The sequence below is a fragment of the Miniopterus schreibersii genome (assembly GCF_964146895.1).
Source record: "Miniopterus schreibersii genome assembly, chromosome: 2".
NCBI classification, from domain to species: domain Eukaryota; kingdom Metazoa; phylum Chordata; class Mammalia; order Chiroptera; family Miniopteridae; genus Miniopterus; species Miniopterus schreibersii.
Window position 1 is genome coordinate 19,147,281 of NC_138102.1, and position 25,236 is coordinate 19,172,516.

Consider the following 25,236-nt stretch of genomic DNA (forward strand, 5'->3'; position numbering starts at 1 on the left):
CTCACTGAATAAATCCATCATATTTTTGTCAGAAACTAGTATCCCAAATTTGATTCCTTAACCTAAGCATTCATACCGTGTCCACAGATAAAAACTGACACAAAGGAAAACAACTGGCTATTGACTGAATTCAGCAAAGGTTCCCTTTCACCGTCTTCAAACAACCAGTTCATTAAATTGATCCACTTCCCCAAGCCAGTTTGTATATGTCAAGATCGTTTGAAAGACCGTGTTTGGCCCTTAAGAATATTTTCAGCTCCCACGGTGAAGAGCACAAGTGGCATTTGCCCTCATTACCCCCTTAATGCAGTGAATATTGGCAGCCGATGTTGCATATTGAGCCTCGGAAAGGGTGGAGCCGGGGATGCCTCCACGGCTCCACAGGCCTGCTGCTTCTGTCCGCGCGGCTCCTCTCTATTTCAGAGCTTTGCATAACGTCACTTCATCTGCAGGGCTCAGTCCGACCAGTTCACTTTAACCTACTGTGGCACTCCCTACTTCCCAACTTTAAAAAAAATCATTTTTCTCAGTAGCACTATTACCTCTGACTTTCTATATATTTTTCTTGTGTTTAGTGTCTCCTGCACTACAATGTAAATGTCATAAGGGCAGAGAGTTTTGACAGTTTTGCTCGCTGCTGTATCCCAGTGCCTAGAGCAGTGCCTGGCCCATAGTAGTTGCTCAGTAAGTATTTGTTGAATAAGTGAAGGCATGATAGCCTCCAAATATAGGTTCATAACACTTTTGGTATATGCTGCAATGTCTCAGATTTATATCTAAATATAGATTTTTATTTTATTAGGAATGCTGTCTACTAAGGGGCTTCTTTTGTTTTTCTCAAACAATAACAAAAACGTTAGTTGAAATATCCAGCATCTTTTTCAAAGATTTTTACAAGTCCAGGAACCTGGAAGTTGCTAGATATGGGTCCCAGTCTTGATCTACTATTGTCCTCAATAATGTGACCTTGTTTAAATCACTTAGATCCTTGGGATCTCAGTTTTATGGGAGTGTAAATTAAAGTACAACTAAAGGATGCATGATTTTATTCCATACTCTGAAATTCTATAATTTGTAGAATATTTTCTTCCATACACTCAATGTTTTAAACATTTCATGTGTTTAGAACATATACTGGTTGATAAAAAAGATATAGACAAAATGGAAGACCTCAGAGTTTACTCGATAGATATAGAAAATAAGAAATCAGGAAGACCTATTATCCAGGTTTTTATATGTAAATTTATGTAAAAGTTATTTGAAAAGTCAAATGCTTTCTTCCTGTTGCCTCCACCACTGACAGTTTTGAATTTATGAATTATACCCTACAGAAGCACAGCTTCACGATTCTTTTTTTACCCAGATTACAAAGCCACTGAACTGTCTTTTCGTCTTGGATGCTCCATTGAACAGACTATACAATTTTTCAACACCATAATTTGATCAGAGAACATCTGCAAAAATTCTCGAACACATTTTCCCCTTCTCAGCACTTGACTTCAAGCCTCACGTATCAGAAATTCTTCCACAGTTTCTGTGACATATTGTTGGGCAAATTATCAGCAACGCTTCTGTTTTGGAGAGTGCCAATATGAACAGAAAATGAGCCAGATTAACATCATCATTAACAGAATTCTTAACTGCCAGCTCACCTATGGATAAATCTGTTATTTTAGAAATAACAACCTAGTAGCATTTTCCCCACTGTGACTCTTCTTTTGAAGTTGCTTCTTACCTACAATGAAGATTATTTCACTCATATATTTATTTTCCCAAATACTGTAAGTTTCCTGAAAAGAACTGCAAGACTTTCCCTGGGGTCAGTGCTTCAAAAAGTTCAACTAAACATTCAAATGTTCTTTCAATCAAGCACATAAAACCTAATGTCTACTTTCTCTTGTGGTATCCTGTGCCTTATAGTTTTCTAGGCTTCATTTCCTCCATTCCACAGAAGCTCAGCGAGAAATGCCACCTTAGCCTTTCGTTCCCCCTCTCCATTATCCCCCTCTCCATTATCTCCATTAATTGTATTCTGTTAGTTATTTGTTTTTAACTTCTTTTCTTGTAGATTTCTAACTATCTGCTACTTTTCCCTTTTTATCCTTGGAAGATTTTATTTTATTTATTTTATGGTTCAGACGGACTGATGGCTTAAACAGCAGAAATTTATTGTCTCACTATTCTGAAGGCTAGAAATTCGAAAACCCTGTTAGCAGGATCGATGTCCTCTGAGAGCTCTCTCCTTGCTTGTGGATGGCTCTCTCCTCGCTGTATCTTCATAGAGCCTTCCCTCTGTGTGTCTGTGTCCTAATCTTCAAGTCTTATAAGGACACCAGTTACGTTGGATTAGAGCCTAGCCTTAGGACCTCATTTTACCTTAATCACCACTTGAAAGGCCCTGTCTCCAAATGCAACCCCACTCTGAGGTACTAGGGATTAGGGCTCTCAACATGTGGATTTGGGAGAGGGACACAGTTCAGCCCATAACTGGTTTCTTCCTTTTTCTTTCTCTTTGGTTATTAACCTACTATTATTCTACGCTTTCCTGTTTTATTTTTATACCATATTTTTAGTCTGATCTCTATTCTTTTTTAAATTTATTTTTTATTGTTGACAGTACTACAGATGTCTATTCTTTAGACCCATTCCCTTGCATGCCTCGGGCACAGTCTTATTCCCACTACTCTGCAGGGCCACCCACCCCCAAGAATTACAGCAAGAACAAACCCTTGTAGATTTTGGTCTTGAGACTGAAGGGAGGGGTTAGAAGGTAAGGTATGAAGGCAATCTGGTATGTCTACTTCACCCCCAATAGGCACTGGGGCATCTTTTCTGGCCAACACAAAACCACAGCGGAAAAACAAGAGGGGAGACTGAAAGGACAGACTGCTAGATTTTATCTTTGTATTTGTTTCCCTGAGGCATTAAAAGTATGTTATCAATTTGTTTCATTTTAAACTTGCTGCTGACTCTTTACACAATAAATGAGCAGAAATACATCTGTTCTTCTTTCATTTCCACCATTTTTACAGAAGGAATAGCTACTAATCTTATCAGTCACTTGCTGAGACACTGCTCAGTGATTGTGCAGCCACAAAATTTCAGGGCAGCTCCCATGGTTTTCTTACTCAGAGGTGTGGGGAGACCAGTAGTCCCTCCCTGACTGATCCCTTCTGTTATAGGCTTTCTCACCTCCATTCTCTTGCTCCAAGTGTTTGTGGAATCTGAGCCTTCACTTTTTCCCCTAGGCTGTAGTACAAAAGAGCTGCTTCTGCTCTGGAGACATGCTGTGCTGTGTTCAGCTGGTTCTGATTTTCCCTACAGGCCGAGAAAGCATATGCTTATGGCACTCTACAAAGCTGAAGCACCACAAAGATGTGTGAAAGAGCTTTATGCTTAATAATGACATTTAATGAAACGCATTAAATGAGCCACCTTTGGGGGGAAATGAGATCTTCACTGGACTTTCTTGGTTTTACTTTATATCTTTATATTATTATTTTGTAACTTTATTACATATCCAGGAGCATGGGCACAGCATAAGATTTTCAGTTCCACTCTTTTCATTGTCTTAGTCCAACCTGTTATGTATTTAAAGTGGAATTAGAAACAATCAATTCTACTTTAAGAAGTTTAAATACAAACTAGTATTTTAACTACTGGTAAATAGTATGTTTTTTAAAGGCACTGAGTTTGAGGCATTGATAAGACACATTCGGCCTATTCACTGGTTCTGAGCTTGTAGCATTTTTACATCATTGTGAATTATACCTATATTTTCCAAACTCCTTTAAATTCTTACCTACTGATGCCTCTAAGAATTTTGTTCATGGGAGCAGTTCCAACATGAATTGCTAGGATGCCTCTCTAAGGGGTAAATTCCTAGAGTGACGGTTCAATCCTTGGCCTGACCCCATCTGCAGGCCTCCTCGGTTCCATGTAGACATTAGGACATATCCTCCTCCCATGAGGGAGAATTTAAAGAACTCCAGGTTTAAACACACACACACACACACACACACACACACACACACACACACACACACACATCCAGTTAGCCTCTATGCCCTTCTTGGTCTCAAAGTCCAGTAACTGAGTCCCAGTACTGGTAAACTGCCCACCTCTCAGCCCTTCTGGGATTATAGCCTTTCTCCCACTTTTACCAAAACTTCCGACTCCCACAGTACAAAGTCTCTTCACCAACAGGAGCTCATTCAACCTAAACACAGCACTGGAAAGACTTATGGCAGATATTATCCCCATGTGTTCTAAGTACTTCTACCAGTTTTATTAGTGAGGAAATTAAAACTCAGCGAATTCCCCCAAACCCCACATCTGAAAGTCAGATCTTCTGATTTGGCATATATTGTTTTTATCTCAGCTCTATTTCTCCTAAAAAAAACCCCTATCCTCCATAAATAGTATGTTCCCTGCTTTATACAAAAAAATTGACATTGAATTAAACCAGGAAATTTCAAATGGTATTTAGACACCCAAGGATTATTTAAAAGCAAAAATTAGAAAGGAGAGTCGAAGAATGTGGTCTAGACCTCAGAAATGCTCATGCTCTTATATTCCAACACAGACTCCATGCTTGCCCTGTGTGCTTCTGGACAGAGGAAAGCCAGTATTAAACCTACTTGGGACCATTTGCCCCACCCTTGACATTATCATTTCACTTACAAAAGCTCAGAGCTAAGAAGAGCCTAATGATGATCTTCTCTATACAACTTAAAGGTGTCTTTTTTTCAACTTCTCTTGTTTAACAATTTACAGTACAACTTTTGTGTTCAGTGTTACAAAGCTCAAAAAGTAAGATAGATACTAAAATAATTTAAGAACCAATGTTGCATTTACCAGAATTCTGCTTTTGGTTGATCTAGATATTTTCCACTCAAATGAACTTTCAATGACTTGTATACAATGTATGTCCCCATCCCTACAGGAACCACTTGAATAATGTTGTAATTAATATGCACAGTCACACAAATTTGCCCAGTGAATATAAACACACTCTCCACTTAGTGTACCTACATTTATATTTATTCTCTAAAATAAACATCAATTGACTTAAGTGGAGTGATGTGTACAATCTGTAGCAGAATCCTGAGTATGTAAAATGGACTAAAAATGATGCATATGCGATGGGGCCAATATTAAGCATGTAGCACCATGACTGATGGGAGTTCTCTCTACTAAAGCTCTCTGGGTGGGGAACATCTCGCTGTGCTATTCTGCAGGGCAATATGCGAACCCCCATGCGTAACAGTTGTAGAAGCAAGTGACTTGAATGACTATTCAAACCTCCAGAGGACTGTGACTGATTTTTAGTTTTTGTTTTAAATCAGGGCATAATAATAACAATTTGAACGATATTTTAAGGCAGAGCTTGCTTTTTGCAGCTGGATGAGTCACTTGCTGGGAAAGGGCTGAGTAGTCAACGCAGTACCTTTCTTAGGTAAGGAGGAAGGAGGAGGGTTTTGAGTGCCCTTGGCGCCCAGTCTTCTGGAGGATGACACCTTTGGTAAATGGGGAGGGGGCTCATGCTTATCCTCACAGTGTGGCGGGGAACATGAACAGGAAACTTGAGGCGACTTCTTCAGTATCTTTATTTTACAGCTGTGCCATTTGAGAGCCAGAAAAAGTGTGACTTGCTTGGGAATCACACACGTAGTTAACAGCAAAGCCAGGACCTTATCAAATCCCTGAATTCCCTGCCTCTGTATGTTTGGTATTTAAAGATGGGGAGGAGTTGAAGACAATCAACATATAGTAAATGCATGAGGCTATATTCTATATTTTGTGAATATATAATAATTTGTATATGCATTATTATTTTTCATTCTCACAGACTGACCTCCCAAAAAATTAGGTAGAAAGTGAGCACTGATATCCAAGGGACCAGTTACCATTAAGAACCTGTGCTTTCCATCTGCTCCAAGAGCTGCTTGCACCCAACTTCACACACTCACAGGCCTTCATTCCACGGTAACAGGCCACCTAGCTGCCACGGTGCTCTGAGAAGTCATGAGATGGGGAAAATTCTGGGTAAGGAAGGATCTGAGAGTTCATCTATTAATGCCCCACCATCATGGTATCTTCCCTATAATATCACTAAAGGCTGATGATGACTCAGCCTTTGCTTTAGAAACTCCAGCGATGGAAGCTTGCTATATTCTGAAGCAGTGTGATCCATCTCATTGTGTGGTTTATCTGGAAATTTATGATCAGGGCCGCAAAGTATGGTCATATAAGCATTTTGAGGTTTGAGCAATAATGTCTAGCCAAGCAGAGAGAGTGGCAACTCCAATATAGTAGCCCTATGCCCTGTAAGTGATCGTGCCTACATAGATTAAGGCCCATTCTTTGTGCAAAAAGCACTTGTGTCTCCCAAGCCAGGCATCAGTGGGGCTGTCAGCAGTTGGGGGGAGGAAGGTCAGCTTTTTCCAATTTACACAGACACAGTATAAGCTAGTGGTGGCCCTAGTGGCAACATGTACAATGCTTTCAGACATCAAGAGAGAACCAAGAAGGAAGGGCTGCAAGAGAAATGTACTGAGCTGGATACTGATGCCCAGAAGCGATTTCCCCAGTGTGGTAAGTAGATAAACCAGTCCTTTGGTCTTGCACCCCCAGTGAGCTTCTTCACTCAACAAAAGCTGAAGTTCTGGACCCTTTTAAAGATGAAAAGAAGCAGTACATGGGGACTCAGGCTAGACAACCTCAAAAATTAAAGTAAATAATGCACTGCTAAAGGCCCACTATTCTGGAAGGTCTCCTAATGCAGCAAAATACCAAGCTCTTTGAGCATCTAGCTCCAGCCTAACTTCCCAGCCTCACTCCCTGCCATGTGAGGAAACCTTACCCTTATTCACTGCTCCCCTTCACCAAACTGAAACCTCTTTGCTCCAACCACGCTTTACTTGTCATCATTGCACAAACATCAGGCTCTTTGGCCCTCAACCCCTCTATGCTAAGCTGTTCCCTTGCATTAGTGTAGCTTCTCCCCTAGAATTGACCTGCCAGGCTCCCATCCCTCCCTCTGACCCAACTCAGTGGTTATCTATCTCCTTTGGGAACATGCCCTTCCCCAACCTGTTTCCATAACACTCAGGTCTCAGACATGGGGATCATTTCTTATTTGTCTTTTTGCTCTTGAAGAATAAATAAATTTCTTGTTGTATCTGTCTCTCAGTCAGGGATGTCTGAAACAGTCCTTCACCTTTGCTTACATGTGGCTGGAATTTTCCTAATCTATCTCCCCCTTGTTTTATTCCCCAATTCTTAAAACTCCAAATCTGTGTGATCTTCAGAACTTTAGCTTCCTTATTTAAAATTGAGCCAATGATTTAAATGTCTCATCGGTTTAGAGGATTAAATGAGATAGTATATGTACAATGCTTAGCAAAGCGCCTGGTTATATCAACAGGAACTTCATCATTATTGGTTTATATTCCATTCTTATGGTGCGTATGCTTTGGGATCTGACTTAAGGGGGATCCAGTAGGTAGTAAAAGACTAAACTTCTAAAACTACCTCAGGAAACCACTGATACTAAATTAAACAAATGTAAAATGAAGAAGGAATATGACTTTTTATTTAAATTGTGACTCCCACATCTATCTCAGCACATAGTTGTTTCTTTGACATTTTGGGGAGCTCTCTTCCAGTTCTAAAATTTCCAGAATTTCGTGAATGGATTTCAAAGACTCGGTGTCCTTAATTCTAACTAGAAGTGAGGCACATAGTATAGCTGGGTGAATAGCTGGATTACTCCTGATCCATTCAACTTGAGGCTTCTTGCATAAGCTAAATATCTGCATTATAGAGGAAGCCCGCCCAATGTATAGTCCAAATGTTCATTTCATATGGTATTTAAAATTCATAATCATTGATCTTAGTTAGTCTTGGGATCAGACTCTCTCCCTCTTCCACATAAAATTCACTCCATTATAGTTTCAGGTCATAGGTCATGACTTAAGCTTTTCCTTCATCTCTGTTCCACACAGAACTCATTTGCATTGTGTTTTTAAAGTCTACCCCATTTAATTTAAAATCACTCTAAAGCATATCAAAATGAGGCTCTGAATATGTCTTTCAGTTAATGAAAACCGGCATTATTGCCACATCCATATGTCTCAAAGAACAAGTTTAATCTTATCCAGATCTGTCACAATTATTTGTCAGGCTGAAAGCTATTGATTATTAATGGTAATTACTTGCTTAAGAAATCCCTCCCCAGGTTCTGAATTTCAGATCACAGCACCTCCAGGCTTGCTGGCAGAGGCCATTACTGGGACTGAAGGGAGTGGGAGGGAGCTGAGGTGGCAGGCCTTTCCCCTGGGAGGCTCCTGAGGAGATTGATGAAATCACAGATAGTCTTTAACCAAATACCAAGCCTACCTGACAGAAGCCACACAGCAATTCAGAGGGTCCAGGAGCAAGAGCGATGCATTTTAAACATACTCCCAGCCTTCAGTCTGTCAGTAACAAATTAGACTTGTCACTTTCTCCAAGCAGATTTAGTGAGGACATTACCAATGTTAATGATCTGTGCTCGCCAGGGGAGGAAGAAGCTGGAAGCAGAGTTTGGTAGCACCCAGGGAAAGCTTTCATTTTCTGTCCATTTCTTTCCTTCTGGCCCCATGGATCGTGACAAGTGCTGCTTTTCCACAGCCATCCCTCTCTCAAGTTTGGGCAATGTCAGACGATATGAAAATCTCTTATATATTTGGTGCCTCAGCAGACAGAACAACATGTACCCACTGTTTATGCCTATGCATGAGCTCGATTTAGGAATGTCAGGGGAATTAACCTTCAAGAGGTATGTGAGTGTGTGTGTGTGTGTGTGTAAAGGTGTAAACAGAGCACTTGTTTTATAGGATGCAGGCTCTCCTTGGTTGTCCATGGAGAGGTACTGTTTTAAAACTGATGTGTTTTAAACAGGACCAACACTCTCCTGGACCTTGCTTCTTATTTCCACTGAAACCTGTTTTCTAGAGGAAGGAGCTTCAAACTAAAGTACAAGCCAGAACCCAGTGTTACAATGACAAACTGTCTACACAGAGTGTCTCCAGCTTTGGGAAGAAAATTCCTTTATTTAATCCTTAGTAAGCAAAGATTATTCTCTAATGCATAAATACAATGCCATTGATAAATACACTTGACTTTCCTACATCTTGTTTTTTTTTTAAATTTTCTCATGAAAGCAAACAAGGGTAACATTGAGATATTTCTCCATCCCAATTGTAGCCATTGACTTTGTAGTAGATATGTAATAGATTAAGAAAATCAGTCCATCTAAATCTATTATTTCAGTGACCCAAACTCCAAAATTGAAAAAAAAATTAACGATGATGTAGGTTGAAACTGGTTGAAAATTAAATTTTCCAAATACCCACAGAGCTACTAAATATAAGACAGACTGAAATGTTGCGTTACATTAAAAGACATAAAAGGTTTCAAAGAGAAGATCATAGGCTGGATATATTGAAATTGGGCTATTTATAGACCAAAGTTTGTCAATAGCTTTACATTTGCAGCCCCTCACACAACTCACAGGCCTGGGCCAAGCAATCCCCAAATGAGTTAATAAAACCATAATTAAAGCTGATTCAGAAGGGAAATTTATTGCATGTTTTTGATATTATGGGCTGTCCATTCATCGTTACCACTCTTAGGGTTGTGGGGGAAAAGAAAGATCAATGGCAACAAGAGCACATGAATCAAAGGGATAGACTTGCTGTGCTCATTTTCTGCACACTCGACAGAGTCAGCTTTGCTTTCAAGCCATGAGTTTGCAGCGGCCTGGTAGCCAGAAAAACACCAAGAACAAGGGGAAAACAAACAACAAAAGCCCAAACAGGCAACTCCAAGGAAAGCTTTCAGAAGCAGCTCTGGTGTGCCCCCCCTTCGTTAGCCGCCCAAGCCAGCCCCTGCCTGGCACCAGGCAGCTGCTGCGCTGCATGCCCCTCTCTTACTGTAGGCGAACACCTCCTTTGCTTTGATTTCTGGGCTTTGAAGTACGTACAGACCTACACACACCCCAGACTGAATTTCCACGGGGCAAGCTTCAGTCATTTCTTTTTTCAGGATTTTTCCCCTTGTCTTCTTGCCTCTTTATCATATACATTTCTTCAGTATGCACTTCCCCTCCAACCCATTTTCTTTTTTAGAGCTGTCATCCCCACCTATCCGTTCTTAGTGAAGAGACGACTAAGCTCTGTGAGGCTTCTCCCAGTGGGAAGCCGCTTCTGTGCGAGCGGGTTTGAATTGCAAGTTGGCTGCATTTTTGATAAGTCCTGAACATAATGTATTATCAAGCAGGGATGGAGGCAGCCAGTGCCATTTGGTCTGAGTAGCTCAAGAAACATTTTTCAGACATATTGGATTTTGCAACATCCACATTGGACTTTCCCCCACAGGTATACTACTTATTTATTCCTTTAATTTCTAGGACTTTATGGATTTAAGAGGGTTTGAATCATAGGAGAAAATTACAATGAAGCCTTTTAAAGTTCAACTTAAAACCCAAGTTCTAAAGAGAAATCTAAATGAACAGCAATTCTGAACTTAGAGAACCATGGTTTATTTCCAACATGTGGTACAACTATGTTTAAAATCCAGCAGTAAGCAAAGGATAAACATGGAGTAATGCATGTTGCTGTATATATTTGTCAGCTTTTACTGTGGCAGCCAGCAAACTCAAGATCTCAGGAGTTTATTATAACACATTTATTTCTCAGTCATGGGTCTGTGGATTCGGTAGTGCTCTGCTAGGCTCGGCTGGGCTCGGCTGGGCTCGGCTGGGTTTGGCTCCAGGTTGCAGTTTGGTTCGGATCTGCTCTACTAGTCTTCATTTGGGGACCAAGGCTCAAGGAGAAGCTGCTCTCTGGGGCATGCCATCAGGGTAACAGAGGACAGAAACTCAAGAGTATGAGCAGAGATGTGAATTCCTCTTAAATCCTTCACTTGGACCTGGCACAATGTCACTGTGATCCACATTTTATTGTTCCAAGCCCAAAGTCAAAGGGGCATGAAAGATATGGTATAATAAAAAATAAATATTTGGTCTTTGTTTTTAGTTCCTTGCACAGAGCTCCTAAAACTTTTGGAATTTTGCTGCCTTTTGTATGTCAATGAGATAATTCAAAGGTAGGGGGCCCTCGGTAGCTTTAGGATCAGAGTTGGTTACCAGAAAAACCAACTATGTGAATACAGGGTTAGACCCTCATCCCTACCCTTTAGGTAGGGGCAAGAAGCTGGGAACTAAGTTCAAGCACCAATGTCTAATTATATAATCTTTGTGTCTATGTGATAAAACCTTCATAAAAACTCCTATGATAGAGTTCAGGGGCCTGCAGGGTTGGTGAATTCCTTGATGTGCTGGAGGGGGGCAAGTCTGGAGAAGGCATAGAAGCTCTTTGCCCCCCCCCCACTTCCACCTTACCCTGTGCATCTCTTCCTTTTGGCTGTTCCTGAGTTGTTCCCTTTATAGTAAACCAGTAACATAAGTAAAGTGCTTTTCTAAGTTCTGTGAGTCATTCTAGAAAATTATTGAACCTGAGTGGTGGTGGGGAAAAGGAGTAGTCAGCAGGCAGAAGTGTGGGTAGCCTGGGGACCCCACTTGCAACTGATATCTGAAGTGGGGATAGTTTTGTGGCACTGAGCCCTTAACCTATGGGGTCTGCACTAACTATCAATAGTTAGTGTTAGAACTGAATTGTTGGACACCCAGTCAGTGTTGAAGAATTGGAGACTTGGAATGACACATTTGGTGTTGGAAAACACCGCACACAAGGGTATTCTAATCAAGGAAAACCAAATTTCAGGAATGAATAATACTTATAAACAAATAATATAATAGGCCACAAGGTACTTTGGAACATATTTAAATGCATTAAAAAATACTGAATACTATTGAGTATCCTCAAATCCCAACTTTCCAGTCTATTCTCCACCCAACTATAGCAAATAGTATCATCTCCTTTTGTCATAAAAACATTAACATAATTCAGCATGCACCAGAGGAAGTACTCTGTTTCCTAGTAAGTAGCTCATATAAATTGTCTTCCACTCAAGTTACTCAGTTAAAAAAAAAAAAGACCAAAAAAAGTTAAATAACACAGACAAGTCCAACATAGTCCTGGGTGATTCCCCTTCCTTAGCTCCTTTGATCTCATGAGAGCTCTTTAAGGGGATACCATCACCCCCACACCCACTCTCGGTTGTTCAGATGAGGAAACTGAGATTCAGAGACAACTAATTTGCCTGCAGTAACACAACTAGCATGTAATAGAACCAACATTTGAACTTAGTCTTGTACAACAAAAGCTCTTCTATCTACTCAATATTTTTCCACAAGAAAGTTCCCAGACTTGACTTTGTCCCAAGGAAAGGACATCTAGGAATTCCTGTCATGTATATTATGACATCTATCATGTGTTATCTGTATTTAGAGAAGAAAGCAATAAAATAAGACTATATATATACTCTACAAATATATAACAAATGACACCCTCTCCCAAAAGTGAGAAATAGATCTGAGCAGACAATTCACCAAAGAAGATAAACAGATGGCAAATAAACACATGAAAAGATACTCAACATCAATAGTCATTAGGCAAATGCAAATTAAAACCACAATGAGATACTACAGCACACCTATTAGAATGGCTAAAGTAAAAAAAAAAGAAAGATAATAAAAGTTTGACAGTGGTGTTGAGTAACTGGAACTCTTATACACTGATGAAAAGTAAAATTCTACAACCAGTATTGTACAACCACTTGGTAAAACAGTTTGGCAGTTTTTAAAAAAATGCTAAACCAACCATACGGCCCAACTATTTGACTACTAGATATTTACCCAATAAAAATAACAATGTATGTATACAATATTATTTATGCACAAATACCCATAGGAGCCTGATTTGTAACAACCAAAATATCCATTAATAGATGCATGCATAAATATGGTGTGGTATATCCACACACAATGAAATACTAATCGGTGATAGAAATAAATGAACTAGGTACACACAACCACATGGATAAATCTTTGTGCTACATTAAATAAGCCAGACCTCCCGCAAAAGCTATATGATTCAATTTATGTGAAATTCTAGAAAATGCAAATTGATTTATAGTGACAGAAAGCAGATCAATGGTTGGACAAGAATGAGAGGTGGGGAGACGCAGAAAGGAAGAATTACAAAGAGCATGAGGAAACTTTTGGAGGTGCTAAGTGTTTTCTATTTTGAGGGTGGTGATGGTTTCATGGGTATATGCCTATGTCAAAACTTATTAAATTGTACCCTTGAAGTATGTGCAGTGTATTGTATGTCTATTATATCACAATAAAGCTTTTTTAAAGTACATCATATAAGCATATTGTGAAGAATAAATGGTTTCAGACATGAAAACTTAGAACCATGTCTGACACGATGTGAGCATTTTATACACGCCAAGGTCTTACTACTATTGTTTTTATTGTTATTGAGAAGGATGTTGTCGAGTCATTGCTGTCATTGAGTATAAGCTGCAAAGATCTACTTTCTACTTTCTACAGCAATTGCCTTCCTATGTCACCGCTCAACCATGACAGAGTTGACAAAATCTAGGGCAAAGCCTTGAGACAACTCTGACCAAAAAACACTCTGTCATGCCTACATTTCACAGTGTGAGAAGTCAAATTGCTTCTACTAAGAATGACTTTTGATAATCCTTAATGAGCCCCAATAATGTAGCATTACCGAGCTCAAGTTCTCTCCCAGTCATTTTCTGTTTTTACCCATCCTCAATGCTGAGTGAGACTCAAAATTTTCTGAATGTTTCACTGTTTACTGGGGAACAGGGAGTAAGGTAGCCCAGCTCCAAGGTTAATCAGAATCCATACATTTAACAGTTGTACTAATTTCCCAGATATTAAAGAAACTATTTTTACTCCTTGACTTGTGTTCTAATATCATTGCCAGGCAGTTCACCTTTACAGTGTACAGGTTCCTGTTGATACACAAAGACCTTGTAGGAAGTGACCTTGGAAATGTAACAATTTATGAGTTTCTCTCTAGATTGGAGCCACAGGCAAGTGTGATATAAGCATTGAGGACTGGTCAGGAAAGTCACCAGCAAAGTGGCTGTAAACTGAGTCTTAGGTGAGAATGTATAGTGACTAAGGTTAGGTCCAGACTGAACAGTGATTTAAAAAAAGGGGGAGAAACTAAAATTCTACAAAGATTAGGCTTGAAGAACATCAGTGCTGTTGACCTTTCTAAGCTTTTTAAATATACAACCCTGAAAATTTTTATCTTCAGTATTTAAGGATAAGAACTTTTGCTCCTGGCTACCTTATACAACTTTGTCCTGGCTACCTTATACATACTCTCTCCATTTTATTCATCACTAGGAAGGGACAGAAGGGGGGAAAGGTGCCATTTGTGTCATCTTTATCTTAATCTAGTATAAATTTAGCTCTTTTTGCCACTTTCTTGATATATTGTATTTTTATTGTCATCCACACAACAGGATTAAATCTAGAATTTCTAATTCTAATCTAGAATCCTTTCAGCTGAAGTTTACTAGTCTTTTATTTCTTTGTCATCCATAAATAAATGGTATTCAAACTTTTATGTAAAAATATTAAGATACCAAAGGGAATAAAATTGCCATTTTCAGTTTTCATATTCTGTGTCAGTAAATGGTCAAGCTTTTTCTTTCTTTCTTTATGCTTTAATATTTAATACTCACAACAGCCTTGGGGGTATGCAATATTATCTTCTCTCTACAAATCAAGAAATATATACAAAGAAATTAAACAACTGTGTCCATCTCATTAATATGGAGTGAAACCAGTATTTGAAGACGAAAAAGATGAACTTCTCTAGCTCTAAAGTCTGTTTCTTTTCTCTCAGTCTCTCCTACTCCACGCTACTCCCACACATACACTACCATGTGTTCAAGCAGTAGACTCTAAGAATTACAGCTAGAATGAGCAAAGGGCCTTAGACCCTTCCTTCTATTTTGCAGGTAAGAAAACTAGATTCCAGAAAAGCTGTATGACTCATCTAAGGCCATTTTGCTAGCAAACAGTCAAGCCAGAACCAAATCTAAGGTGTCTTGATTTCTAGAACAGTGATCTTTCCGCCCTTCTGAATTGCTTCACAGTTCCCCTTGCAGGAACAGACAGTAATGCCACACGATCAACAATGCTCACATAACCAGTCAGTTTACCTGGTTGTAAATCTCAAAAAGAAGCTAGTTTTGTCAGTATTACTATAAAAGAGTACAGAACACTGATATTGGTCCTCATTAGCTCCGTAAAAATATTTCAATAACTTCCTCAAAAGTTTTCTTGTCTCTCATTGGTAGTCACTGTGGGGAGTTAGTAGAGGAGAGAGCTCTCAAGTTGTCAGCAAGAGTATTTTCTGCAAGTGCCAAACACTGTTACCTGGGTTTAAACTTGACTTCAGGTAACAGAGTTCAGGTTTGTGGATTCTGTTAGACTTAACCGATAAAGCTCCCCCGGCCAGTGTTTTCCATCTCTTGGCCTCTGGCACTTTTAGCAGTTTACCCCCTATGCCCACCGGGGAATTCTGTTGAATGTACCCAAAGCTTTGATATGGGGTCCCTGTGGGCTGTGACAGGAAAGAGGGGATTGCAGCTGCATGATTTAAGCGCTTTTCACCATCCATATTCCTTGCCAGAGAGAATCTCTGTCACATCGGCTAACGGCAGAGACAAGGCCCGTGAAAGAAACCGTAAACTGTAAAATTCTATTCTGAGGAAACACATCATCCAATGAATGCCTGGTAGCTTGTGCTGAGAGACAATAAATGTTACGGCTCTACAGGAAGGAGAAATGAGAAATCCTACTCCCGAGGGAGGGAAAAGACATCTCCACGTGTGACATGTAGTTAACATTATGGATAGCATCTGCCCGTGCTCTTATCCTGATGTAAATTTGTTTTCTCTTCACTGACTTGAACAGTAACAATATTAAAATGTGAATGAAGCACCAGATAGGAATTTTATTACAACCTCCAAGGCAATCTGACTGGAGGGGGGCGGGTAGGAGTGAGGGAACAAAAGCACAAAGCAGTTAGTGACCCCTAGTATTTATCGCCTCTATTGGAAAGCCAATCTGTTTATTAACAATAAGCCAAATGCTTGTTGGAATAAATACATTTTTTAAGCTTTGCCAACATCATATAATTGGATTTTACATAAAGCTTCTGAAGTGCTCTGTACTAACTTGTTGACAAGATTGTTTATTCTTTCTTTTGGGTGAAATATAAAGGGAAATTATTCCCCCCCCCCCCCAAGAAAAGACATAGTAGTTGTGAGGTTCTGGGTAAATCGGCTTCAGATTTATCCTGGATAGTAAGTTGCCCAGGGACAGGATTCATATTTCTTATCAACTTAGTAGACCATCTAAGTTAGGTGAGTCTAAAAGCGCGCACTGACAGCAATAAACTGGGGACGTTCAGGACTTACGAAATGATAACAGAACTACATGAAGTAAACTCTAGCTTTACAAGTGGACGTGGGAGATTTCATTACCGTTTTCTTCTTTATATACATGGTTTCCTTGGGTGTATGGCCCGACTCTCACAGACCAGCTCATTTTTTACCATAGAGCGAACCGCTTTTAAGGAATGGAGATATGTTTACTCACTGCTAAGTTTAGTTTAAGGAAATTAAATCAGTTTCCTTAGTACTACCTTTCAACTTACTTGTTGTATGCCTGTGTCCAGTCTAGAGTTTAAATAGTTTTAAAAAACACTTATTTTAGTAATTATATTTTTATTTCCAAGATTTCTAATGGGCTCTTTTTCATTTTCTACCTGTTCTTGTTTTGTCTCTGTATTTTTTTCTTTTCTACTCATATTTACCATATATTTATCTTCTTGATTACATGAACATTTTATAAATATTTTTCAAAATGTTTTATTAATTTCATAGCACCTAGAGAACATTTATATTCTGCTGCTAACATTTTGTAGTTTCTCTTAGCTGAGCTGTCTCCTTGTGTTTAGGATTTTGGGTTGTATCTGCATATGGAGAAGGAAATTCCTTCTTTTTCTCTTCATTCCTACCTACTCTCTAGTTGCAGCGTCTGTCCCTACTCAGTCTTTTCCAGGCTCCCAGACCAGAACTTAGTTTATATTAATGATCTAAAGACAGTCTAGCCCTAGTTACTGAGCTTGTCGTTGGTGTGGCTCAGGTCTGGTCTTCGTTCTACATCCGTGTCTACCAGAGCTTGCCTCCTGCAGATACAGCCCATGGAAGCCACAGGTTCTGGTCGCTGCCAGCAGTAGTGTTTTAAGCTTCTTTTCACCAATGAGTTGGGGGAAAGGGACACCACTATCCCAGTTTCTGGTTTCAATTTGTCATTTTGTGTTTTACCTATCACTTGTGTTTGGATCCAAAGAAAACCTTATTTCTGGAAAACATATATTACTTCTATTAATATATATATATATATATATATATATATATATATATATATATATATATATATATGTATAATTTTATTTTACATACTACTGAATGTGGGACGCATTGACCAATGGTTGTGAAAGTCAATGTTAGGATAATCCCAGTACAGAAAGGTGATCTTAGGTGCTGGAGAGCAATAGCAGAGCTGGACGTGGCCACCATTATTGATTCCAACCTCTTCATTTGAGAACAACAGAACCAGGAAGGCTGTGAGTTGCTTCTCCAACACTTAGACCCCATGCATGTGGGGAAGGGGGGCCGAGTGATTTCATTCTTTCACCAAGGCAGAGCCTAGGGTAAGTCTTTTCAAGATGAGCTGTTTCCCCTTAAGAATGCTCTCCAAGGGCCAGGGGAACTTGCCTATATTATGGAGGCAGAAACAAAGGAATCAAATTGTTTCTAGCCTTCACCCCACAAACTGCAAGGCTGCAGGAGTGAGGTCCATCAGTGTGTGTTATTGCATTTAGTCCTGGCTGGAACACTATCACAGATAAACCTTAATTCTGGTTCCTGCTCCTTGGAGCTGCAAAAGTTTGCTGGATCCCTTGTGCTGAATTCTTGGTGGTAATAGTCTTTCCCCCTGCTGGAAAGTGTCAGTGTTCTGTGTATGGACAAGGCTATTCACATCTATAAATTGATTGTAGGAGTCAAGTGAGAACCCTCTTAAAGTGACAAAGTCAAATTAACTTACAACACACAGAGAGAGAGTATAGTAACTGGAAAAAATATGAAGACAATCTTGCTAAACCCTCTGAGTCCCTGATCCACTTCACTAAGGAAAAAGCCTCTGACAGGAATAGCAGAACTTTCCAAAATATATATTACTTAATAAATTTAGATTTCCTTCCCCTTCCACTCCAGTAACTAAATGTAATATTAAAATCTGAATAATGCTTTCTGGGCTTCACATATCTTACATAACTTAATTCTCAATGAGACTATGGGAATTAGTTACTGTAATAGCTACTGTGATCTCCACGCATATCTCCTTGTCAGGACCCATTACCCATTCAGCATCTGCAGGGGAAGATTAGCTCTGACGGTTCACACTGCCTTCCTCTGGAGAAATTGCCCTTGGCCTCAGGGAACTGCCACACCCAAGATTTTTGCTTCCTTCAAAGATGTAGCTTATGGCCACCTCCAAAGAGCATTTATGCTATTAATGTGACAAATACATTCTTTTTCTTGTCTATCAGAAAAGAGATTCAGAAGCAGTTTTCACTCACCTGGTACTGACTGACAACAGGGTACATTTGCAGTCAGCTCTGGACTGTCTGGCCTTTCCACAGAATATTACATTGGTCCATTCTATTGATATAATGCTAATTGATCAAAGTGACCAAAACTGGTAATTTACATTGGAAACTTTGGTAAGCATGTGCTTCAGAAGGTGGAACATAGCCCTATAAGCACACTAAGGCCTGCCATGCTAGTAACGTTATTGGAGATTTGATGGTCCAGGTGTGCTAGGATATCCTCTCCAAAGTAAAGGACACATTGCATCTGGAGCCCTCCATTATTCAGAGAGAAACACATGCCTGTTAGGTCTCTTCAGGTCTGAAAGCAACATATTCCCACTTCGGAATACTGCTCTTAACCATGGTGAGGACCCAATGGACTCACTATGAGTCTGGCCTACATCAAAATTCCATGTGTTATCTGAACCCCATGTACCCTACTCTAATGGGTACATGATAAATTTGCATTCCAGAGTTTCAGTGTCATCATGAACCTAATATCTAACAGTTTTGAAAGGTCTAAGTACTTCTCTTTCCCCAGCATACATTTACCTGAGTGAATTGTGATAGGTCCCTCTGGGGAGGACTGGCATAATCACTGCTCTATGTTGCCAGGGTGTTGCAGGATCCTTCCTCGTTGTGACCCACCACTCCTCCATGTAACAGCTTCTGGGTCTGAGAACAGGCTCACATCTAGAAGCTGAGTAAGGATGTTGACTATTTAGCATCGCATGGGGCAACTTTCTTCAGCCTCTTATCATCTATTCTTCATTTATTTGTTGCATAAAATAACTATTATTCTTGGTGGCTGCTCATCTATTTTGCCCCTAAGAAGACTGTGTCCTAGTAACCATTTGCATATCTCTCTGCAGGCCAGACCTCTCAATTACTGCTCAGACCTTGACACTCATGACAGTAATTGTGCCTACTTGACTGTACTCTCTAAGTGCAGCCACCTCGACTCTATAATGGATCCTATTATGTCACTGCTATTGAGGAGCCCAGTTGTGTATTAACATCTCCTGCTCTCATCTCCTGCTCTCTTCTCTACAGAAGGCAGAGTACCATTCAGCTTTCCAAGGATGTTTTGCCCAGTTCTCCAGGGTGTTCCTTATTGCTTTGGTAACTATAGCATCTTTGAACTCTCTGGAACACAGTTGGCAAGTGAGTTTTCTGGACTTCCTCTAGCATGCTCAGTACTCTGGACTTTTTGATTCCTCCTCCCACTGTGTGCCATGGAAGTTCTAGCACTTCAACTTAGCATGGGCCTTAGCTTTCTGCAAGCTTCTAGGTGCATCCCATTAGCATATTTGCATCATATCCTAATGACCCTTACCAGGGCATTCAATGTTATATGCCCCTATCTATAAATTCTCCATAAAGTTGGAAAACAATGTTCTGCCCCTCAGGTCCCTGTCCCATATGGATGCTCTCTCTTTACTCTTGCCAATGAAATCCTTAGTTCCTTCAAGCTCTTTCCTCCCTTAGCAGGCCCAGCACTTCCCAGGCAGGGTTATGTATCACTTAATCTTAGTTATTTGGCCAAAGAGGGCTATGAAGGGATGTGGGAGTAGGTTGCAAGATAAAGGTCTCTGGACAGCCTTTAAGCAAATGTGGAGCACTGGTCTTTAATTAGGGGAAGTGAATCACTTCTGCAACCTGAGAGCATTCTAAGCAGCCTGAGGACTCAATTTTTAATTGCATCAAGTTAGATGGGCCAACCCAGGTATTGAGGTCTTACTTCTTCCCACTCAGGTTCCTTACCTTGACCTTAGCACACCAAACCTACCAGGGCTAAGAGGCCATCCCTCTCTGGAATCTTGCTATCCTTAGGCATTGAATAAAAGGATTTCATGAGAGAGGAAGCATACTGTGGGTGAGGCAAGCTCCCTTTGGTAGAGATCACTCCCAGAAAGGAAATCAGCTTCGAGAAATCAGCAACCTATTTCTAGCAACTAGGAACAGGGGTACTTCATTCCTAAGAAGGCAACCTGAACTATGTATCAGAACATCTTTTACAGTACCTCTGGGTATATATACATCTCAGGGATAAGTCATCCCTGAGTCACACCACCAACCAGTCAACCTAATCCAACAGAGGCGCCAGCCAAGCCTGAGAATAATCTAGAGTGTGCAGAGGAGGAAGGGGTTGGTGAGTGTCAGTTATGGCCTCGAGATCAGCTGCACCAGGATAAGCTGTAGTGTGAGCCAGTCAGTGACACTTCCTTTGTAAGTTTCTCCAGGAATGAGACTAATGAGGATCCTGTAGAAGATGTCTCTTCATAGGTAAACTTACTATACGAAGCAAATGGGCTTGACTCAGAGTGTAGTAGATCTCCTTTTGGGGGCCAAACTGCCTGTTCCCAGAACTGGGTTCATTAGCTGCCAATAGTTCATAGCTATGCCCCTCACTGATAATTGCCTTCCATCAAGGGATCTGCTTTGCCCAAGGTATGCTCTTTTCTAAGGGGTGTCCTTCAGGCAAGGACTGGCTGATATAAGGATATAAAGACTTGTTCCCTTGCCTTAACAAGAGAACATAGAAGTCCAGGCTCCCCTGACCTGCTTTACCTGAGTTCTCTGTAGGATCAACTGAGACCTTAGTTGCAGCCACATTGCAGGTAGATTTTCTTTCTGCCCAATACTGGCATTTTCACTTCCTAAAAGACATATATCCCAAGTGTTACTTTCCAATAAACGTTTGGCATTCAACTGTCCATTTCATAAATTGTTTCCAAGGAACCCAATCTAAAGAGTTATTATTATCCTTCTCATTTATACTTAAGGAAAGTGTACTTTTCTAGATGTTTAGACATTTTCATTATAAAATATTAAACTTAAAATATAATAAAATTAATAAAATTTAAAATATATCTACTTTGCCATGTAAATGAGTATAAAATTGTACATATGAGATAACAAATAAAGTTGAAAGCGAGGTATATAGGAGGTGTTCAGTAAGAGCTATGTAATATTATCCCCCAATTACGAACTTTCTATCCTAGAGTAAGGATTCATGTGTTGGCTCAGAATAAATGATGTGGTCCTCTGAAATTAGTTTCACTTCACCTAACGCTCATCTTTTTAGAGTAATGAAGGGCAAATCAATGTTGCTTGTCAAGCAAACACTATTAGCGTGAATGCAGCATATGTTAATGCTATTACAACTTAATGATAAATGATCAATAAGTGAGGTAGACACCTACAATACCATCCCAGCTGTGAATTTCGTGACATTTGGTAGACATCCATTAAGTGATTGATGTTTAGTGAGGGACTGGCAGGTCAGCAAATTTCTTGATTTTCGGTGCTTCAAAGGAGGTTCCAGTCTGTGAAAATATGCATTCCAGAGGTAGTTGCATGTCTTCTTAGCACCCCATTAAGTTATTTAACAATTCTATATTCTATGAGTTATGAATTGCTTTCAAAATCAGTTGGAACATAGAAACCATCTGGCATAACTCTCTCATTTCAAATATGGAGGAAATTAAGCTCAAGGAAATCAAAGGACTGCCCAGACCAGAAAATAGGATTCTCGTTTTGAGTTCTGTGTCCTGATACATAAAACACATATAAAGGATGCATTTTCAAATAATTTTAGATGGGATTTCAACATAACATGGAGGTTACTTTTTATGGTACTCTCAAATAATTTTGGTTTCATCAAATACACATTTATTAATTGTTTACCACATGACAAACAGTCAGGACACTGAAAGAAAATTCTGTGTTTCTTGACTTCAGCAAGCTCACAGTCCAGGCAGGAGATGAAGTGAATAATGGTAACCAGGCAAACTAGGAACAATGGAAATACCAAATAAAGAGGAACAAACTTGGCTAGGGGTTACCATGCAAGGAGAGTAGATGTCATGGAGAAAAGGGATTTGATCTGAGTCAATAAATATGTATTCACTGGATGAAGTAGGAGTGACAAGGGACATGAACCATGACACAAAAATGCAAAATGTAAAAGAAAGGTGTAGCTAATAAATTGATCTGATGACTCAAGAACTTAGTTTTTGCTCAAACCATTAATGTTAGCTGTTAAAACACTTTCAATTCTTTCTAATGAAGTAAATATTAGAATCAGGGTTAAAAAAAAATACACCTCAACTTAAAATTAAAGACTATTTCCTCAAATCTATCTCCCACTCAAATATCTGAAGACACCGGTATTAAAAAAAGTACAATGTAGGGCATTCTCAACCTCCTTGGATTTACCAAATCCTCATATTATAATCCCAACTCAGAAGTCCTCAACCATTGTTTTAATTTGGTCATTTCAATGTTCATTTATTTTAAAAAGATTTAATGCACACTGATCATGTGTCAGACACTGATCTAGGTTCTGAGGATACCACAGTGAGTAAGACAACCTGCTTCTGCACTTACAGAGCTCATAGTCAATCAGGGAACTTGGTTCTTCCTGTTCAGTTCAGCACTTCTAATTTCACCCTTTAATTCCTTAAACAAAAATAACTCACAAAAGACTTTGGTTTTGATTAAAATATGTAATCATTATTTTCACCCCTCTTCCTATTGTTCCTCTTCCATTTATCTTCTTTATTAATCTCTTTAAGACACCATCACTACATGTCACTCCCTGTTCAAAAATCTCCAGTATGGCTTTTCTCAGTGAATTTGCGGTCATTTTTTAATCTCATCTCCCATCTCAGTTCACTGTGATCAACTGTGAACTGAGGATCACAGTTGTGTCAGCTCCTGTTATTGAGTTGAGTGGAACACATGCCCCATGTTTATTAAGATGGATAAAAATATACAAATTCCTTATACTAACTGCAGCCATGCTTTACCCCACAACTTCCTATTCAGCTTTATCAACCTCTGACAAGTGTTATTCTCCTACTTTCTACATCAGTGCCTGAAATCTCTTCCATCCCCCTGTTTCTCCCACCTAAAATGCCTCAGTGCTTTTGGACTCTTCCAATTTTAAGCAATTAAATATTTTGTTTTCTTGAAATACTATTCATGTTATTATTTTCATCTCTATTTACCCCAATGGATGAATAGCCGCTGGAGCCATCAGGGCCATGTTTCATTATTGTGTGCATTATCCATAGCACCCAGAAGTAGTGGGCATACAGAGCCCGTACAGGGTGACCTGACCGTGAGAGCTTCGTGCTTAGAATAGGACAGACCTTGATTCATATCTGGTTTAGAATCTGTCATATCTTGATCTATTCAGGTACTAAAGAATAAAAGAAAATCTATTAAACATTTTTTAAATTACAGCTCTGAGTCTATTAATTTACCAACAAGGGAACACGCAGCATTGAAGAAATTCACTTAATTGCTCACTTAATTGTTCAAGGGATTTTAAGTGCTGGAAGGGGGAGTCAGATGGTAGCCATACCAATTAATCATTGCAAACTAGCATTACAGGTAGAACAGAGAGAGGCCATGGGTCCAACACAAATGTTGAAATCAGTCCCATTGTTCATTGCTTAGGACAGTGTCTTCAGTTAGGTCCAGTAAAGGTGTAGAGTACTGGGATCATTCAAAGTTTATGTTTTCTATCTGCTTCAGCTGTTTAGAGTCTGTTACTGTGAAACACAACAGTGAATTTTGATATCTTCTGGGAAAGTGCTAAAGTAGAAAATTTCCTTTATAAAGGGTTGTTTAAAGAAATTTAAAATAGTTCATATGTATGCATTGTCTAGCAGATAGTAAACACTTAATAAAATTGTATATGGCATTTTATTATGAGTAATACTTGCTCATTAATTGAGTTTTATATAATGTTTCATTGATTTTTTTGATTTTTTTCTTGAGAGAGATCAATTTGTTGTTTCACATATTTATGCATTCATTGGTTGATACTTATATGTGCCCTGACTGGGGATCAAACCCAAAACCTTGGAGTTTCAGGACAATGCTCTAACCAACTGAGCTACCCAGCCAGGGCCTTCATTAAATTGATTTTTAGATTGATTCCAAAAGTCATATTCTTGATTTTTTATGATCTCTGAAGAGATTTTGGAGAATGAAAATAACTAAATATATTGATTTTAATAAATATTATGTAAGAGGCTATGTGCCTGAATTGTGGTCCCCCCAAGTTCATACTTTTAAGTCATATCCCTCAGTACTATAGATTATGACTCTGTTTGGAGACAGCACCTTTAACGAGGTAGTTAAGGTAAAATGGGGTTACCCAGGGAGGCTGGGGAGCTAATCCAAAGTGCCTAGTGCCTTTATAAGAAGAGGAGAAGATTAGGACTCAGGCACACACAGAGGAAGGATCACGTGAAGACATTTATCTACAAGCCAGGGAAAAATCAACCTTACTGACACCTTGAGGTTGAACTTCTAGCCTCCAGAATTGTGATAAAATAAATTTCTGTTGTTTAAGCCACCCAGTCTGTAGTACTTTGTTATGGCAGCCTTAGCAAACGAATAGATTTTGGTCCTGGGAAGTGGGGTGCTGCTGTGACAAATACTTAAAAATGTGGGAGGGGGTTGGAACTGAGTAGTGGGTAGA